Source organism: Crocodylus siamensis, chromosome 4 (assembly GCF_052110815.1).
Source record: "Crocodylus siamensis isolate JL-2025a chromosome 4, ASM5211081v1, whole genome shotgun sequence".
In the NCBI taxonomy this organism is placed as follows: domain Eukaryota; kingdom Metazoa; phylum Chordata; order Crocodylia; family Crocodylidae; genus Crocodylus; species Crocodylus siamensis.
In genome coordinates, this window is record NC_143398.1 from 233,658,311 (window position 1) to 233,679,554 (window position 21,244).

At 40.6% G+C, this 21,244-nt stretch overlaps 1 protein-coding gene across 2 annotated transcripts in view; it reads left to right on the forward strand.

Annotated features, from left to right (window-relative positions):
* The window catches only part of DPP10 (dipeptidyl peptidase like 10), a 480,192-nt gene that overhangs the window by 192,856 nt on the left and 266,092 nt on the right, over positions 1–21,244 (forward strand). The window lies entirely within an intron of this gene.

Genomic DNA, 21,244 nt, shown 5'->3' on the forward strand with positions numbered 1-21,244 from the left:
GGAGCAAGTATTGGCATGTTATGGGATCTTGTACAGAATCCCACCAACTTTAGATACAATCTCTCTATGCATTAAATTTTAGAAATAGGAGAGAGGAAAGACCTGGAAGTTTATTGTACCAATTTTAGAGTTGAAAGACACTGAGATGTTTTTTGCAGGTATTGATTTGATGGAGTTGTAAGTAAAAATTAGTTCAGAATCATTAGCAAAACTTTTTTGGTTCCTGTGAATGTTGCAGTGCTTAAACTTAACCCCCATGGATCAGGAATATTTAGACATATGTCTAAGGTATGAGTGTTGACTAACTGCAGATTTTGATTACATTTGACATAATCGTTTTCCAGATTATAGTTTATTTTGTGTAACAGGGCAAAGAACAGCTCTGTTACTTTGGCTCTACAAAGTTGTGAGTGTGGGGGAGAGCCGGGTCAGGGACAGGGCAAAGATAATTACTTAGCAGACACAGCTGGGGAGAGGGATCACACCTAGGGTGAATGTTGCCTGATTAAGAGCCAGTGGCTATTAAAGACCATGGCAGGGGGCAAGGTGTGAAGTGAGTCAGCAGGGAATGCCAGGAGCAGCAAACCCAGCGCTGGAACAGATCGCTGATAAGACTGGCTGACCAGGTGAAGGTAACCACAGCAACCAGTGAAGCAAAGAGGTGAGAGAGAGAGAGAGGAGATACTTACTAGATTGATCCTCAGGCAGAGAAAAGGCCCCATGCAGGAAGAATCCACTGATACCTGCGAAGGAAGGAAAGAGAGTGAGTCTGGAGGCAAGCTGACAGGCTCAGGAGAGTGGGTTGCATGGCAGTGGAAGGTGAAGGAAGACTGCGCACTGTGAGAACAGTTGGGCTTAGCCACAACCCCAGGGGAATTTACTAACAAACCAGTTTAATTTTATCTTGCTTCTGAGGGGATTTACTACACACTCTTTTGTTTGGGAATTAACTGCTTATTCTTCCATCACTTCAAGGCATGGCAGGCGAGCCTCGGGGAGAGGGTTTTTGTTATTCACCCGCACCCAGCCACATACTGTATTATTTAATAGCAGAAGCCCCCAATCATTGAACTGATGTGACTTGTGACTTCTCTAACAAGAAAATAACTCCTGATTTGTGCTGGAATAGTTTCCTATGAAAAAAATTCTAGTCTTATGAAATTCACCAATATTGATATCAAATTGATTTAAGGATTTTGCATATCCATGTGTACAGTTAGTAAGCAGTGTTATATGTAGGTTTTTGTAATGTATGAGTTGCACATGATTTGCTAAATTCTAGTTCTCTCTCTCCATCAGTGCAAGGTTATATTTCAGTGCACATTCCCCAGATTTTATCCAATTCAAACCACCAAATCAATACTTCATCTATTATTTTCTCTAAGGGAAATTTCCTAATCTAAGAGATTGTCATTAAGAAATCTATTCAGTTATAAATGAGAAATTCCCCTTTTCTCACTTTTCCCCTATGTTTTTTTGCACTATGCTAAACAGTTTAAATTCTGAGTTTGAAATACTTGTAAAATATGACCCTGTCCTTACATCATAATTTATTCTATATATCTATTTTTCTCCACAGCTGTGCCCTTGTTCGACATAAAACATCACTCAAAAATGTTTCCCAGTTTTTGTAGTGCCTTAATCCACATTTAGTTCCTTAAATATTTTTCTGTCACTTTTCCCAGCCCATTTACTGAGTTTAGATTCCTTTTTTCTAAACAAAATCCAATTTACTAATACCTTTATGATGTTAGTGCAGTATTGGGGTGTAATAATACATACATCTTGTGCAATTGTCAATTATGTGCTACAGTACCTATCTGTCTTTGCACATATAAAACTGATCATTTGGTGACCTTTCCAAAGAAAGTTTAGTGACTTGGGTTTTTTTTCCTCTTACCTTCTTAAAGGCCTTTTGAGGTTTGATCTTGTACTTGGGGAGCTGAATTGAGGTTAATGAATTCAACTGAAACAATTAAAATATTATGCAATTAGCTTGCAATTTTCAATGTAGATGCAAATTATCTGGTCTTGAGTGAAAAAAAATCTAGAGAAGGGGGAAGATATAAAGGAGGGTAGAAAGCAATGGAGTGCTTTGGTAGTCCAACTTTAAACTATCATATTGCCTGATTGGAGGGCCCTAGAACAATGGAAAATAAGTATTGTAGGAAAAAAAAAATTGTAAAATACAGAAAAAGATAAACTTGTTCCTAAATATGGCAAATGTGTCTGCTTCCCTGTAGAAATGATGCTCAGACCAGCCATTTAGTTCTTCAGCAAGGAGCAATGCAGAGCCTAACAATCACTGATTTGTTCTGTTCCTTCAGTGCTGCTTTCTTTGCCCAAAGAGGAGGCGAGGTGCTTTGCTTGACTTAATCTCTGGGTTTCTGAGCTGAAGACATTTGCATATTCCACACCTGGCTATGGTGTGGAATATTATCTGTGTACCTTGCACAGAAGCATAAATAAATCTACCATAATAACTGTATACAAAAGACTGGCCTTCTACTTGCTGCCCAAGTAAAATTTATAGCTTGCTATAATCCTCCCAACCATCAGGATGTTTGCTATCACCTGACAGATGTGGACTCAGAATGTGTTTTCATTAGTGCTGGTGATATGGTGAGTAATCATAGAATAAAACATAATGTTATAGAAAGTGTATTACTGCTTCTATATTCAGGCCATTTGTTAGTGCCATTGATGGGAATCTTTCTGATCTGCCACATAGAAAGCTAGGTAGGGTATATTTATAGCTGAAGGTGCTTTTGAACAAAGGCATAATACTTTGAGAGATATATGGCATAAGATCTGTAGAAAGTTCTAGTCTTTTGTATGTTTAGTGCCCAGCTTACTTGTCTAGTGCTGTGGGTTGTTTTGGATCTTTTGATGCTATTATTGGTGGAGTCCTCTTGATTTATGTTACTGTATTTGTTAACATTTCCCCTAAAGCTTCTGATTAGTGAAATGATATATGCATTTCAAAATTTAAAGGGAAAAATAGTTAAGATTAAAAGTCTTTGTGTTTATGATACCGTTACATACGCTGTAATTTATTAAATTAGCTTGATTCTGCATCCTTCATGCTTGTATTAATAGCTCCAGAATAATCGCTGGATAGCTGACTGGTGTGGTCCACACTTAATACCTTCATCTGTAAGAAGACACAAAGTACAAAAACACAAAACTTGGGCTGAAGGAATACGTTTAGCAGCATTAGAGAAATAAAAAGTCTCCATTTTATAAATCAAAAGAAAAAGCATCTGCTTGCTTGATATCTTTGTTTTAGAAGCGCTATTTTCTGAAAATAACCTTTATTTGATGTGACCAGATTGATGTGTTATTGCACTGATGTATTGCATCTATTTACATTACTATATGCCATGATTGATGTTAGTGAAGCACACTGAATACATAGCACATGGATACTTTCATATCAGTGAAATAAGACCATCAGAAAGAAGGATTTATGTCTACATATGTTAAAACTACATTGTTTATGCTTATTTTAAATGTTCTGTTATTTTAAAAATGTTTCTTTCCCCAACTAGCTTTAGGCTTCTGTCATTTAACTTTTGTGGTGGCTTAATGAGAATAATCACTCAGAAATATTGCTTCACTTACAAGGAAGTGGAAATCTATACTTTAAATGATATGTAATACCTAATATTTACCATTATGCTAATTATCCCTAGCACTTTGTTTTCAGTAGTTATAATGATGTCTAGGGATAATCTTATTAAGTGGAACATTATAAGAAAACAGTTTATAATGGTAGATATCATATAGTGTAAACATTTAACTTGATTGGGACATGTTAATGATAGGCTGTTTTCGCTTTCCCTGGGGTATGTGTATAATCAACCCTCTGTTCTATTTTGCAAGCAAAGAAGTGTTTTAACATCCTAGATATTAATTAGAGATAACATTTACAGAACCAACATCAAGAATAACGTGTTTCTTGTACTATGTTTCACATGTATTTGAACAGGTCAAATTGAAATTGAGACTAGAAAAGCATGTATGTCAATGTCTTTTTTTTTTTTAATAGCCATTTTTTTGGATGCATCTACATGTTGCCTTATGGTGACATTGTTACTGCACCATGTATTAGTACTTCCAAAAGGAAGTACTAAAGCATGGCGCAGTAACCGCCTATGCTGCACCGTATGTGCAGTGCATAATTATTTTTAGCCATAGCAGTGCACTATAATGGAGGAGCATGCCACTAGGGTGAATAGGCTGTTGGTCATTGGTAGATGCACATGATCGCTATGTCACCATAGAGCATCACTATGGTGACGTAGCATAACGTGTAGCATCACGCACCTTTCAGTATCCATCTTATGTGGCACTGTTGGTGATCTTATTTGAAACTTTCAGTTAGTTTCATTCCTGATTGTCAGATTTTCCTCAAAGGTTTCTTAGTTTCAGTGCATGACGTAGGAACACTTAAATGTAATTTATTTATGTATTGGTATTTTGTGAATTTTCTATCTATTTTCAGTAGTGCTTGTGCACATTCAGTATTTTCCTGCTGTTGAACCAAAAGACAAGTCTGGTAGTCAGGCAGCTGCGTTTCCCAGCGAGAGATGCATACATAACATTCCTACATTGACAGTAACTTTTTAGAAATATTATGTAATGACTAAATTTTCCTTTGGAATCATTAGTATATACATAAATCTCACTGATCCATTGGTCCTAGCCCAGAGCAAGCTGCAGGACCTATTTTCACCAAACGATGAAGAATCCATGTAAAGAAATGAGATTCTGAAAGTCATAAATTCTTCCCTGGTGTTTCCTTGCTGTAAGGGGCAAGTCATTTGCTGCTGCTCTTGGCAGAGCAACTTACTTTGCACTGTGGGCTGGCTGGTATTTTGGGAATGAAGCAAGGCTTCCCCACTCTCTGTCCAGCTGTTCCAAGGCAGGGAACAGCAACTATACACAGCATGTCCTACCATTATGTACAGATCAGTAATGCTGGTAGTCCACAAAGAGGAGTGGGGTAGCAGCTTACTCCCCTGCACAGAAGATTAGGATGTGAGATAACTGAATGTTAAATTCTACTAATATATGGCCAGAGCATGGCTGGTCCTGATGCAAGTGCTGGAGTCGGGGGAGAAATAGAAATAGGTAAACAAGGAACTTTTCCTCGTATTGATAGCTGGGGTAATGGCCAGGCAATTTCAGACCTTACATTCAGGTTACCCTGCATGGCTCCCTTTATCATCTCCCTTCAGTGGAGCTAAAGCTTCCAGAAGCCATTCTAGTATTTGGGCCTTTACCTAGGGTAGAACAGCTCTGCACACAATGGAAAATTGTGCCTTAAAGGCACAACTAAACCCACCATGTTTAATAACAAGTAACCTTCCATTTTTTTAAAGCTATCAGTTTCATAGATTTCGTAGACATTAGGGCTGGAAGGGACCTCAGAAGATCGAGTCCAGCTCCCTGTCCGAAGGGAGTAAGTGCCTTTGTCATTGCTGGTGTTGCTGTTGCAGTTGCATATTCTGGGGACAATTCACTCTACTTGCGTGAAGCCTGAGTATTTGAGCTTTATGTAGGTAAAGGGTTGGGGACCAAAATGCATGCTTCCTTATAAATTAAAGTGAATAATAGAGGTTGCTTATCTTTTGAGACTCCATCCTTGCTGACAGGACCATTTGACTTTGTGATCTTCAACAAGCCAACTCTGAAATCATCAACGTAATAACAACTACCCATATATTCTTGCAAAAATGAAGAGAGATGCAGCCCTGTTAACTGCAATAATGTTCAAAAAGGAAAGTAGGTGTCTGAAAAGTAGCCATCTGCAGCTGAACAATTTTAGGATAGTAGTGATAATGCTTCAGGAGAAAAAAGACGTTGTAGCATATGTTGCCCTTTTCATCTCAGAACAGAGTTAAAATTTTCCACTATGGTAGGAGACTTGTATATCAATTGTCTGGGTATCCATAGTAGAGAAAACACATCTAGCAGGTGTGATGAGACTGGTTATTCCTCAATGTACAACATGAAGAATAGAATCTTAGCATCCCCACTCTAAGGGAATTAAATCCCCAGGTCTAAACTGCAAGGTAGCAGAGGAAGTAGTGGTGGAGACACTAGAGAACACAATATTTTATTTCCTCTATGTCCCATTTCTGGATGAATGGATCCAGACATGGCACCACCATTTCTTGTTGTCATCTCATCCCATTCCATCTACACTGAATGAAGCTGTGGAGTTTGCCTTACAACAGTTTAAAGAGGGTGGAGAATCCTCGTTGTGTGATTCTCCACTTACTGAACTGTCAATAAAAAAAATCCAGTATTTCTGCTGCCTGTAAGTACTTTGGATGGGTACATCAGGCATTGACCCCATAACCACTGAAGTATCTGTATTGTCATCTAAACACATTATAGTCTGCACTTCCATCTACAGGCACGGTTTTTAAAAAGTATCTATTATCAAAAATCAAACCCACTAATCCGTTTTTTTAAAGCTTGTACATTTTATGGAAACAGATCCCATTAGCCTTGATGATAACTCTTTTACTCTCCTACTATATGATATATAACGCACATTACAGCACCTACATTTAACAAACAGGCATATCTCTACACTTTGGCTTTCTGTCATAAATTGTTTTGGCCATCAGTTGCCCTATAAAATGAGTATTTCCCTTAATAATCTTTTTTTGTGAAATCTTTTCATAGTTATTAATTTTAAAGTGTCTGACAAGATACATTATTCAGTTTCTCACTGGATGAATTTTCTACGCACCAAAATTTTTTTTTTTTTACTTTGTTTATTAAGGATTCTTAAAATTGCTATAATTTGGACAGAAAAAAGTATGTTGATATTTATTGCTTAGGATTTGCAGTATGACTAATATACCTGTGAAGAAACAGAGGATTCTTAGTTTTCTAATTACAGAAAAAGAGAAAGACACAAGCAGCACAACTTTGCAATTATTTTATAGGAAAGAGCATATAAATAATAACAAATGGAGCTATGTAGACCTGTTATGATATGTATAAAATATTTGGCCAGATTCTTTACCAGTTTATATTGGGCTTGCTCCAATAAATTTAATACCTGCTGAGAATTTGACTTATATAGTCACGTGAAAAAAAAAAAATCAAATACTTTTACATGATTACTTTTACTACAATTATGTAGTTCAGATTTGAATCAGCCCAATTCCAGCTTGAAGTACACAACATTGAAACCCCTGTCTCCTCACTGGCAAGCTATTTGATGTTCTTTGCTTAGGTCTTGAATAGTACACTGTTTTGGTAAGCAGCAAATTAACTAGGTGTGGACAGCAGTTGCCATAGAGCTACACACACGCTCGCAGAATTCTTGAAAAATGTAGACATAACTTTGGACTCAGCCCAGATGGGGAGTTACTCTTGACTTGCACTGAATTCAGAAATGTAAGGAAGTAGGATCTTGAACAATATAATATAGTCTAGGTTTTAGTACTGATTCCTTTAAGTGGTATAAATGGTCTGAAAAATGGGTTGGGTTCCTCTTAGCCAGAGCTCCCCCAAAGATTCACCTGCAGATGACGATCCCTTCTTAGGAAAAATGTAAGAATCATCACAAGGGGATTTGCTTTTTCCATTTTCTAATATTCATATTATTGAACCAAGGGATGGGATGGATACTCCATTGCTTAAAGTCTTTCAATCAAGAGTTTGCAAAAGAGAGTACACCTAGAAATTATAGGCCTGATGCAGGAATCATTGCATGAAATTCGGAGGTTTGTGTTATGAAGGAAGTCAGGCTAGATGATCATACTAAGTAAGCTCTTCTAGCCTTAACATTTATTAAGGTATTGTATGTATTGTGTGAAATTCATTCCATCTCTCCAAGCCAAAGTACTTGGGCTCCACGGACAGAGTGCACAACACAATGGGAGCTGTTCTAACTGAAAGCCATATATGGAGGTGCTGCACAATTTCCCTAAAACAGTTGTTACTTCAAAGTGTGGGCAAGTTTAGTGCTATTCCAACTTAGATCTATTCAAAACTTAGAATTCCCAATTTATGTGATATTTTAACTTTTCAAATTTTGTTCCAAATGAGAACAAAACCAAGTAGTTTTGAAATCTCCCATTAAATAAACATTCTGAAAATGTCATTTTATTGATTTCTTTTTTTTTTAATACGTTATTAAATAAAAATAATAGATGAAAAAGATAGAAAAGAAAATGCAGAAAATATATTTTGAAGTGAAAATTTAATTTCAGAAAAGCATTTTGAATTTTTCCTCCTGAAACAATCTTAGGAAAAAAAAAATACAGGGAATAGTCCCAAAAAGAATACAGTTTTTTGTTTTGTTTTTTTATAGTGTCATTAGAACAGTTTTCTATTCTGTTTCATAGGGCAGATGAAGACATGATGTGGAATCTAATGCATGATCCAGACAATTATGCCTCCTGCCATCCCACATGTATGTGGCAGAAGGTGAGAGTGTGTGGATCTGCATGTTAGATCCCATTGTGCTTTATTGCCAGTGCAGGGGAAGCCCAATCCCAGGCTTCCCCTGCACAGGAAAGAAGTAAGCACCCCTGTGTCAGCTGATGGGACTTCCAGCTGTGGGGACACATTCTGAACTCTTGCAGCTAGGAGTCCCATCAGCTGACCTGAGCTCCCGGCCATATGGATGCCCCAAGTGTCCCCATGGAAGGGGACCACAGCTGCTGCGATCTCCCAGCAGCATGGGGGCACCCCTATGGCTGGGAGACTGCAGCTTACGAAATCTCCCAGCCATGCATTGGGGGGCAGGCGGCACCCTTCCAGTTCAAAGATCACAGCTGCTGTGATCTCGGATTCATGTGGGTGCTCCACAGCAGCTGCAGTCTCCCGTCAGCTGGGGTGGGCCCCCCACAGTTGGGAGCACCCAGGCTCGGGAGCTGCACATGGGCCCGTCCAGCTGGTAGCTCCAGTCAGCTGACAGGGCTTCCAGCCACAGGAGCCCCTGGCCACACAATAGCATGATAGGGAGCAGCTACACATTTATGGCATGCATTTTGTGGACTCACGTTGTAGCTTATTCCTCTTTTATCACATCATTTATTGATTGACTGTGTGGTTTGGTGGCCACTTAAGGCATTATTAACGGGATAATAGAAACATTTTCCCAAAAAGCTCTTTCTGTGTCAGTTGTCCAAGTAGTGGGGCTACTGGGCTTGTATAAATAGTCAAAGAGGACCCTGAGGCATGATCTTCAGTGTAGATGTAGCAGAAAGCTTTTAGAATTCAGGATCAGCTCACAAAACATACAACAAGGATTGTAAGACTTTATTCATCTCAGTTTTTAATGATGATCTGTCATCATCTTTGCAGGAATACCTTTTCTCTTGTTCTCTTGTCTACATGCTGCTATTTGAACCTTCAGTTTTTGCTGCTGCAATGAATTACAGCAACAAAATGTAGAGCACACACAAAGGTAATATTGGTGCTGATATAAAAAAAATAGACTCCAAATGAATGGTCAACAGTTGGACAAATGTAAGAATATAAATGAAATTAAGATTAAAATGATAAAATGATTTTATGCATATGTGATTGATATATAAACAGTGTTAAAACTGATATTAAAATAGTAATAATGTAGGTCAGAAAGGGAAAAATTGAAAAGAAATGGAGTAATGATTTGATTTGTAGTTGTTGGAGGATGCAATTCCTAGTAAAAGTAAATAGGTATTTGGCTTCATACTCTATGCCAATGCTATGCTTTAAAAACAAAATATAAGTATGGTATTGGGGAATTTCACTTACACATTACACCAGGAATTTTACTCACCCAGCTATATTCCTACCCTGCTTAGTTTCTTCATAATTAACAAAAGTGGATAGCAAGTAATCTAATTGCCAACAGATGTGTACACTATTAAAGATTAGGTATGAGATTACAAACAGAAGAACGTTACTGTTCAGTTTTACCCTGATTTTCATGAGGTATCTTTGCAGTTCAGTGTCATTTTATGTCAAATTTCTTTAACTGTATGTATACATTATCTGTGCAAGATGAACTTTATTTTGTAAATTCAGGAGAAAGTAGGAGAAACTTCATAGATTCATAGACATTAAGGTTGGAAGGGGCCTTGGAAGATCATCGAGTCCAGCCCCCTGCCCAAGGGGCAGGAAGTCAGCAGGAGTCACAGGATCCCAGCAAGATAAACATCCAAATGCCAAAAGGCATTCAAAGTAGGCGCTTGAACTACCTCTGGCGGCAGTCTATTCCAAACCTTGGGGGCTTGGACAGTAAATAAGTTCTTCCTTATGTCCAGCCTTGCTGTGCTTCTTGCTCTGCTGTACTTTTTAAAACCAGAAAACTTTAAGAAAGGTACTGAGTTGCATAGAAATATGAATCTATCCTCTGTATCCTTTAGAGTTAAGACTATACTTATAAGTTACTGCAACATTAGCACCTGGTCATGCAATCCACAACTACAGACTCTATTCCTGTCGACTCTAGTGAAACGTCTCATGTACAGAGATTGCTTGTATGAGATGGGGTTCCACACTGGGCCTTCTATTTATATGCTATTTTAAAGAGGATTATTGCTTGTAACTATCCCTCATTCTGCTTCTCCCATTTCCTTCATTTCTTACTCTTTTGGAGGTTTTTTGGAACATGATGAAGGGGCAGAACAACTGTGTTAGGACAAGCATGATTCCAAAGGCAGAGACTTTATGTGAACTCGTATTATTGTATTATTTCTCTCATTTTGCCACTGTTCAGCAGACCTTTACTATAACAATAACAGTCAGGGAAAGGCCACCTGTTTCAAGTTTTTTTTCAACAGAGACCAGTCTGGTATTTTCAAGGCTAGTACTTTTAAAGACCTAAAACTAAGCTTTTCTATCTTACTACAACATTTACTTGAATCTAAGATAAGCAACCCCCTTCTCCCCACCTATTTAACATGGGAGAAATGGGCCTCTTCTTGAATTCTGGTACAAGGCTTTGTGGGGGGCGGGGCGGTGAGGGAGGGCATGTGGCAGCTGGGTTCAAAGTCTGCCTCATGGCCAGGATGGGCCTAGAGCAACCACATGCTTTGTGCCCCAGACTGGAGGGAGAGCAGAGCCCGACTGGAGCTGCAGGGTAAGTGGTGGTGGGGTGAGGGAGAGGCTGCTGGGGCTGGTGGCAGTCAGTGATTGGGGCAGGGTGGGTGGTCAGGCACTGCAGAGGGGCTGAGGTGCTGGGGTGGGCAGGCCACAAGGGGGTTAAGAGGTGATGGGGGCAGGTGGCATGGGGTAAGGTCTGAGGGGCCAGGGGCAGGAGTTAGACTGCTCCACTCTCCCACTGGCAATATTACCCCCTGCCTCCCCACTACCTGCCTCTGTACGCCCCCCTGCCACTGCTTGTTCAATTGCTACAGTTGGAGGGGGGAAGAATCTAAGACAACCCCCCAACAATTGATTCTATACCTGGAAAACTATAACAAATCTATATATTTTTCCATATATACAATCTAATGACTGGGGTGTTATCTTAAAATCACTCATCCTGGATTCAGATAAATATGGTAGCTACCATTGTTTGGTTTTCAAAAGTACAGCAGATTTGTTTCCATTGACTCCAGTGGACTTGGTGAGTACTGGCCACCTCTGAAGAACAGTTCTGTGTTACCTAGATGCTTAAGTATGGTTTTAGGGACCTAGGTTTTGACACCCAGGATCGAATATTTTGGAGGAAATTTTCAAAGGCACAGATTGTTTGTAAGCACCTATCTTCCACTGAAAGTTGCTGTGAGTTTAGTCTGAATAACCATCTCATTGTTGCCTTTAAATATCCCTCAAAAAGATACTGGCAATAACATGAAGGTGGATTTTTAATGTAACTTACACCATCCTGCTGGCACGATAATTCTCATAGACTAATGAGCCTCATTTAATCAACATGTTTTTCTCATAAGTCAGGATGAGACACCTGCTCTTTTCCAAAGAACTCATTAAGTAATTACGTGTCAGCAACAACTTGCCTACTTTTGTTTACTTTAATAACAATATTTTGTTTATCTTTAAAGGGCATATTTAAAATAAGTCCCGTCAGTTATATTTTGCTGTGTGGGCCATAAGAGATGAAATCCTGGACCCATTAAACTCCAAAGTAGAACTCCAATTAGTTTCACTAAGGGCAGTGTTTTACTTAACTTTAAATATGTGTGCAGTCTAATTGGAGTGAACGGCTAAAATTGAGAGGTATGTGCTGCCTATCTTGTTGAATTGGGGCCAAGGTGAACACGCTTCCTGCTTATTGAATTTGCTGTGCTGATGCATCAAAAAAGAAAGAAAAAACTCCCAGTTCTTAAGTATTTTAACATTAGAAACACCTATATTGCACATAAGACATTTTTTGTGGTTCAAAGCCAGAAATCCTTTTAATTTTTAATTAAGTTCATATGAAAAGTGGTGAATTGACAGCTTTGGCGATTTAGGTCTTACAGTTATCTGTAAGATAGATGTAGAATTTCTGAGCTGATTACCAACACATTTCTAAGCCCACTGACTCCATTTTTATAGGTCACCAAACAGCTACCAGATGCCATTGACTTTCAGATATTATCAATCTGAGGTATATCTGAAGTAATAAATTAGAGGGAAGAACTTTCCACACCACATCTTGTGATTTTTTTTTTTTTTGTCATCGAACAGGCGTATATGCCATTTGTACAGTTAAAGTTAACGTTGGATAGGGTGTAAATACCTCATCAGTGATCACAATATACATGCATATGTGAACATATCCTTGTGAATGGCCAGATCCGCAAATGAGGCACTGTGTTCATGAATACCATTTCCCCAGTGGCTTGGGGGGCATGGCGGTGGCAAGCACAGAGCTCTTGAGGAGCTTCTTGAAGTGTACTTAAGAAGCAAGTTTGGCATTTGCGAATATTTGAAACACGAATGCTGAGCCCATGGATAACGAGGGTTTCCTGTACTGCATGTTTGTTTACCATATTTCTTTATAAGGATAAGCCATTACTCAATGTTGAAATGATGCGAGTCTGTTATAGCCATAGCTACTGGGGCTCATGCTTTTTGTTATGAAGGTTCCTTATTCAGCTGAGAAATTAGTAAGTAGTCACATATGCAGAATTTTCTAGAAAACAGAATTTCATGCAATGAGAGATTTCCTGCTCCCGAACGTCACAAAATTACCCATACCTTACAAGTCAGTTTATATCTAGTGCTTGAAGCTCACAAGTAGGGTCATGAAGGCAATTAGAAGACATGCTTTGTTACCGCAAGAATTCTGTATGTCTAAGAAGGCAAGGAAAGACCTCGTTTCTTGAACTATGAAAAGAAGATGAATTTCTTTCGGGTCACCTCCCGGGTGCAGATGATGACAAAAGGCATCTTGTAAATGGGGAAGATCTCTATAGTATATCAGTGATGGGAGCTGTGCAGAGTCACGTAGAATGGGGCTTGACACAATGTAATATCATCTCAATGATTTAATATTATAGCACGCACCTATAGATATTCCATCATCTTTGTGGAGTGTGATTCTTATGCTTTCTCTCACTCTTACGACTGTGGGACAAACTCTGCCATTGGTTTCAGAGGAAGCTTTGTATGCACAATGACTAATGATGGCAGAATTTGATATAATTTCTTGAATTTATTCCTTATTTATTCAGAACATCATAACTAGCTAATTTTGAATTTAATGCTATATAAACACTTCGTGTGTTTTTTATGGTTCATAACTCCATAATATAGTTAGGGTTCCATAAACTATTTTAGACTATGTGTTTTCTTGGGGAAGGATCATGTTTGTCCTTTCTGATTGGAAACAAGAACAATCAGCAGTTTCATAATCTAAATGCATAATCAGTATGTTCGTATGTGTTTGTGCATACATGTACTACTTGGTATAAAATGGCACATGTTGAATAACTGAAATATGTATAAATCCAGTTTAACAATGATCTATGTGTAACATGTATTCTTTTTCCCAGCACTATGTATCAGCAGCAAATAATCTAACTCTAGACCAGTAAGTTCTTCTCTTCATTGGTTTTCCTTATTTCAGTAAGGGCTAGTTGAAATTTATGATCAAACAGCTTCGCTAGCATCAACACAGTTCACAAGAACTTCGCGATTGTATTTATTTTTTAGGGAAATGTGTTAAATGTTCCATTTAAAGTATTGACACAATTTGCTTCCTTTTGCTTTGAATGTTATGTTATACTAAAAAAAAAAAAAATAAATATCATGTTTTTTAACATGATTTTGAATTCAACCAAAAGGAAAGGCCAAAGCAGCAGTAGTGGCACACTGGGTCGGGGGGGAAGGAGAGGGAAAGAGGTTAGCTGCTACTGGGGGAGATGTCATCTCTATTTTTTTGTCACATTTTTTAACATGATTTTGAATTCAACCAAAAGGAAAGGCCAAAGAAGCAGTAGTGGCACACTGGGCGGGGGGGGGGGAGGGAAGGAGAGGGAAAGAGGTTAGCTGCTACTGGGGGAGATGTCATCTCTATTTTTTTGATGCTGAAAACCCTTGTTTTTTGACAGCTTGATGTACATTGCAGCAGCAAAAAAAAGGTGACTATTGTGCTGCTGCCATTGCTCTGCCGTCCTTGCTGCCAAAGCTGAAGTTGGAAAGTGCTGAGTGGGGGGCTGGTGGAATTGGGGGGTGCAGTACTGGCCAGTTACACTTTTGAGTACAGCTATATTTTGCAAAGTGCTAATTGGGTGGATGCAGCTTATACTGCCCAACGTGAGCTTTTACCAATATAATGCATTCCATCTTTCCTGAATGAAGCAGTGGCTCACTAGTAAAAGTGCAATTTGCTGCTATACCAGCTTTTGCATTGAGGTTAGATCACTCCTCTTCACACCCCTAACTGACTTCACTATGCTGGCAGAAATGCTTCTCCTTTTATCATCCTGTTTACTGGCAATTAAGAGTTTGAAATGCTTGCAAGGAGCAGCTGTGTCTCTGTATTCAGTTCTGTAGGGACAGACAGCAAATGCTTCCATTGTCACATATGCTTGATATTCAACTTTTGCCCTGAAGTTCTGAGCTATTCATTCAGATGCATCCTGACCTTGTAAAATACAGAAAGAGCTTAATGCATTGGATGTTAGGGATTATTACTGACTAGTTTTAGAGACATCTCCCTCTGCAGTGCCACCTCTTCTACCCCAGCCCAAGTACTTTACAGGACAGCCAGGTGTTTCCTACTCTCCTCAGAACTAGGACATCTTTTGGAAAGAAACTGCAGGTACAGTAAAGCCAGTTGAACAGATGCAGATACAGCATAAGCAGGGGTGGGTGAATACTGATAATGTTTTCTACAGTATTGGCTGCAGACTGACTGCTTTCTAGGAAATGAGTATCACTATTTCCTTGCGCATTATAAAGAGGGTGTAAGGATAACTGTGCTTCAGTCCATCCATTGATTGCTGCTTGGGTTAGGTATGTGCTTCGCATTCACACCGCCGTGCAATTGGATTATGTGCCCAAGGTTTTATTTTTCATTTTTCTTTTTTTACCTTCATCTGAGATGAATTCTAAAAGTCCCAAGTCACTTCTTATTGGAGATTATTTATAGCCACGTATATTCTGGCATTCATTTAGCTCTTCCTAAAACCGGGCATGATTCTCAACTGGTGTAAATTCACTGATCTCTGTCCCAGGATAAGATGACTGTCTGGGTGAGCTGGGTCTCCATTGTACCTGTGCCAGTTTTAGCCTGTCTCCCCAGGTAAAGGTAACAGGAGCCAGGCCTGTTGGATATATAAAAGGTAGCTTGAGTTCTTGGAGCCAGATGAGTTTGGAAAAAGGCTCAGAAGCCTAAGAGAGGTGTGAGACTCTTTAGCTCCTAGTTGGAGGGGCTGGGAAATGAAGGGACTTTGAGACTAGTTCAAACCCAGATGTCATAGGGCTAACAGAAACGTGGTGGGATTCATCCCATGACTGGGCAGTTAGCATTAGGGGCTATAGGCTTTACAGGCGGGATAGAGAAGGATGGAAAGGTGGGGGTGTGGTGCTCTGTCAAGGAGTACTACACATCCTCTGCCAGCAGAATGGGTGAGAGGAAGGGCAGGCTGAGGAGCTCTGGGTCAAGATTCAAGGGGGCCGTGGGGAGAGTGATTTGATGGTGGGGGTCTACTACAGGCCCCCCAACCAAGGGGAGGAGCTGGACCAGGAATTTTCGGGCCAGCTTGCAGAGGCACTTAAGGAAAGGGGTGTAGTTGTCATGGGTGATTTTAATTACCTGGACATCTGCTGGGAGGAACAGTCAGCCAGGACGCACCATTTCAGGAGGTTCCTGGCTGAGATACAGGACCTCCACTTAATCCAGGAAGTGTACAATCCCACCAGAGGAAACGCCCTGTTGGACCTGGTCCTGGCCACAGGTGATGACCTGGTAAGGGGCCTTCAGGTTCTTGACCACCTGGGTGATAGCAATCATCGCTTGCTGGAATTCACCATCCAGCACAGGGTGTCAAGGGCCTGCAGCAAGACAGTAGCCCTAGACTTTAGGAGGGCCAACTTCAACAAGTTGAGGAGACTAGTGGGTGAGGCGCTGGGGTCCTTGAGGGCAGGGGAACTCAGTGTCCAGGATGAGTGGTCGTTCCTTAAGGAAACGATTCTCAGGGCCCAAGGGGAGTCCATCCCAACAAAAAGCAACCGGGGGCAAGAGTGCTCGAAAGCCCCCCTGGCTCACTAAGGGCATCCGGGAATGCCTGCTTACCAAAAAGGCGGTGTACACCAAGTGGAAGGGGGGTGCTATCTCCAAAGAGGAGTATACCTCCTCTGCTTGGGCCTGTAGAGGGGCTGTCAGGAAAGCTAAGGCAGACATAGAGCTAGGACTAGCGTCCAAGATCAAGGATAATAAAAAGTCCCTTTTCAAATATATAGGGAGGATGAAGAAGGCACCGGGTAATGTGGGGCCCCTGCAAAGTACGCTGGGCAATCTGGTGGTTGCGCCAGAGGAGAAAGCGGAACTCTTTAACCAATTCTTCACCTCAGTTTTCTTGTGCAGGGACTGGGACTTCCCCGCTGTGATGCCAGATGGACTTGAGGGGAATGCCTCCAGACCTCAGGCTGGGGAGGACCGGGTTAGAGAACTTCTGGAGGGGCTGGATGTGTTCAAGTCAGTGGGTCCAGATGCTCTCCACCCCCGGGTGTTGAGGGAGCTATCAGGGGTTATTGCAGGGCCCTTGGCACGGCTTTACAAGAGCTCGTGGTGCTCAGGCCAGGTGCCAGATGACTGGAAGATAGCTAACGTGGTCCCCATCTTCAAAAAGGGGAAGAGGGAGGACCTGGGCAACTATAGGCCCATCAGTCTTACCTGTATCCTTGGGAAACTCTTTGAGAAGATCCTCCAGGAGCGCATCTGTGATGGGCTGGCTTCAGGGATGATGCTCAAGGGCAACCAGCGCTGTTTCTTTAGGGGCAGGTCATGTCAGACCAACCTGATTGCCTTTTATGATCAGGTCACAAACGGCAATGGATGCAAGTGTCACCATGGACGTAGTCTTTCTGGACTTCAGCAAGGTCTCCCACCCCATCCTCATTAAAAAAAACTAGGCGACTGTGGCATTGATGCCTACACAGTCAGATGGATTGCAGATTGGCTCAAGGGTTATATTCAGAGAGTGGAGGTGGACGGGTCATATTCGACCTGGGGGGAAGTGGGCTCAGAGTCCCCCAGGGCTCGGTCCTTGGGGCTGCACTGTTCAATTTCTTCATCAGCGATTTGGACAACAGGGTGAAATGCCACCTGGTTAAATTCGCTGGTGATACCAAAATTTGGGGTGAGGTGAGCACGCTAGTAGGGAGGGAAAGATTGCAGCAAGATCTGGATAGGTTACAAACGTGGGCTAACGTAAACAGGATGCGTTTCAATACTGACAAATGCAGGGTGCTGCACTTAAGCAGTAGAAACCAGCAGCAGACTTATAGAATGCTCTTGAGAGCATGGAGGCACTGTTTCCCCTAGCGCCCCCGTGCATGACAAGGAACAATGGACGCAAATTATTGGAGAGTAGGTTTAGATTAGACATCCGCAAGAACTACTTCACAGTTAGGGTGGCTAGGAGCTGGAACCAACTTCCAGGCTCCTACCCTGGGGATCTTTAAGAAGGCTTGATAACTACCTGACTCTACTCATTTGAGTCCAGTTTTTTCTCCTGCCCAGGCAGGGAGTCAGACTTGAAGATCTACAAGCTCCCTTCCGACCCTACTTCTATGATTCTATGAGACAACTCCTTCAAGGAATCCAGGACAGGTAGGAACAACGTCTTCCATACAAGCTAGAGTAAAAGACCTGGTTGAAGCTGCCCACAGTGAGGGGCGGCAGGACCCAGGAATGTATAATAAACCAGTGAGCTTTGAAGAAAGAGGCTGACTTTTTTTTCAAGTTTTACTTTGAGCCTTTGTTTTGTGTGAACAACTCAGTATTCAGAAGGGGAGTGTAATTACAAAGCACCTCTTGAGAGAGCCATGAAACTGTGAGAATTGAGTCAGCTTCAGAGTTTATTACAAGATTACAATTGTGTTACACATGTAATTAAAGTCAATAGAGAGATGGCCAGTTACACCCGCTGAGCTTCTGTCCCAGCAAGTCTACGTTTTTCCGTACGTTGCTTTCATCCTGTAACATCCAGCCAAACCTTGCATACAGTTTCCACTCTTCTTCCATGCCTGCTTTTGTGTTTATACCCTTCCAGTGCAAAGAAAACTGCTATTTTACCTGTACCTTAATTGGATTGCCCTGTATATGTTTACCTTTTAAAACCTTGCTTCAAATACCAGTTCTTAATGGATTTATTTGATCTTGTGTGGGCTGTCTCCCTACTCTATTCGTTCTGAAGTACTGGCATCGCTAAGATTTTTACTTCATTCAGCTTTTGTATACTTGTACAATAAAGGGTTTGTGAAAACTAGTAGTCATCGAAGAGTTGGAGGATTCCTGTGAATTTGTCTTAGTTAGAAACCAGGATTGGAAAGCAAGTTTTTGCTGAGAGACTTTGAAAAGGGCTCCATTTCGATGGAGATGTAAGCTACATCACAATTACAGTAGGGTGAAAGCGTGCATGCAGGCCGTTACTGCGGAGTGTCTGATTTGCTGCAAATTCACAACATAACTTATCTTAAGGTAACCTGTTTGTTTGCCCACATCCTGAATTTTAAAAGGCAATAGACCTCCTTGATTTTCAGTTGATGGAGGAGATACTGGGCGATATTGAAATTTCATCTGTATCTGTAATATCTTTGTAAATGACTTTTATTTAATTAGCAAACACTTAATTAGACAAAGATTTGTCTAGCATCTCCTGTTCATTAAATTGGAAAGCATTCTCTGTTTTAATTAGCATGACATTTTCTATAATCAATTTAATGAAAATGCCATCTGCAGTTCTAATAATATTTAGTGCAGCAAAGGCTGATTGACATATGTGTTGACAGCAAAGTGTCAACCTCCTCTTATGTTTTCCTATTACAAAAATATGAAATAGAAGAAAATGAAGGACCCTGTCCTGCAAACACTGCTGTGTGTACTGCAAAGTTGAATTTTACTTAAGCAAACAGAATCAGAAAATTACTGCAGAGAAGTTAGTACAGTGTTCAGCTCGATTCTATTAGGAATATCACAGGAACACCTAAGCAGCCCTTTGCTAGCTACTGGGGGTTAGATGCTCAGGAATACTTAGGTATAGGCTGCTGAACAGGGTGGGCCACCCGGGCCATGGCCCGGCCAACTTTTAGCACATTAATTTAGCTGGCTATATAGATAAAAAAACAAAAAAAACCCCGAAATGGCTATCTGGTTTTAACCAGACATTTGTGGGTTTTGTAAATTAACGTGCTAAAAGTTGGCCGGGCCATGGCCAGGGGTGGCCCACCCCATTCTGCAGCCTATGTACTTAGGTGCTTCTATACCTCTGTAGGTGCCAAAGGTCACCATTGAGACATCAATCACATTGTTCCAATCACCACTCACCTAATGGGATTAGGCAGCAGTTACCTTTCATTTGTAGCAGTTGGGATAAATTAAACTGCTTGAGCTATGAAGTGGGAAGAAGCCCTGGAAACTTAAACAAGGGGTCCAATGCCTATCTTATCAGAAGGGATCCTGATTTTTCAGTTTTAAAAAAGTAACCTCAAACCTACATTTTTCCATGATTAAAATGAAACACCACTATATATCTATATTTTAGTTGGGTTATTTTTTTAACTGAAAAATGGGGATTTTTTTTTTTTATTAGAGAAAACCAGGATCCTTGCTTATCAGGGGGCCATAAACTAAACCATTCTGGGTGCTCACTTGACATAATGAAGACCCCTGCTCTGCTTTACAATCAAAATAGACTAAACAGATTTTGTACTGTCCACAATTTCCAGGTGAGGATGTGAAGCAGAGGCATTATGTATGTGGTCGCCCAAGGCCCTGGCCCCACTCGAGAAGGGGGCTGTAACCACTTACCTTATGACTTTTGGCAAAACTTTCTGCATGTCCATCATTTTAGCTCCTACCCCTCTCCTCCTCACCGCCTGCAAAAATAAAAGTCCTGTGATGTGAAGCACAGAAAGCGAGATTAGGACTGGTATGCTGGAATATCAGTGAGATATGGAGTTTTTAGGCACTTTTGTGTAAGCCTCTTGTATCTGCATATGTGTTATGTTAGTGGCAATCAAGTCAGTCTTTATACCAAAGTTGAAAAGAATAGACATATGGCACCAGTTTCCATGGGGGACAAGCCAAACAATCCAGAGGGGAAAGGAGTGGAAGAAGCAACTCAACTCTTGGAAGGGGCACAGAGCCACAGGACAGGAGCAAGCAAAGCAAAAGGGAAACAAGTAGGTCAAAATGAAAAATATGTCTTATGTATGTGTACAAATATGAGAAGTATGGGAAATAAACAGCAGCCTTTGAAAAGAACTATGACCAGACTGGTATCAAAGAGATTTGATGGGACAGATCTAATGATTGAAATGTCAAGATTGAGGGTTACATTTTGGTTTGGAAGGACAAGATTGGGAGAAAAGGTAGTCATGTTGCTTTGTACATCAAAAACACATACACTTGTTACCTGGTTCAGGTGCAAGAAGATAGCAGAGCAGAATGCAGATGAAGATGAAAAGTGAAAGATGCAGCACCAGAATAAGGGTGGAGATTTATTAAAAACCACAAAAACAGGAAGAGGCAGTCTTCAAGGAGGTAACAAATCTATCCAAAAGCCATGTGATGATATTGATGAGAAGGCAAATCAAA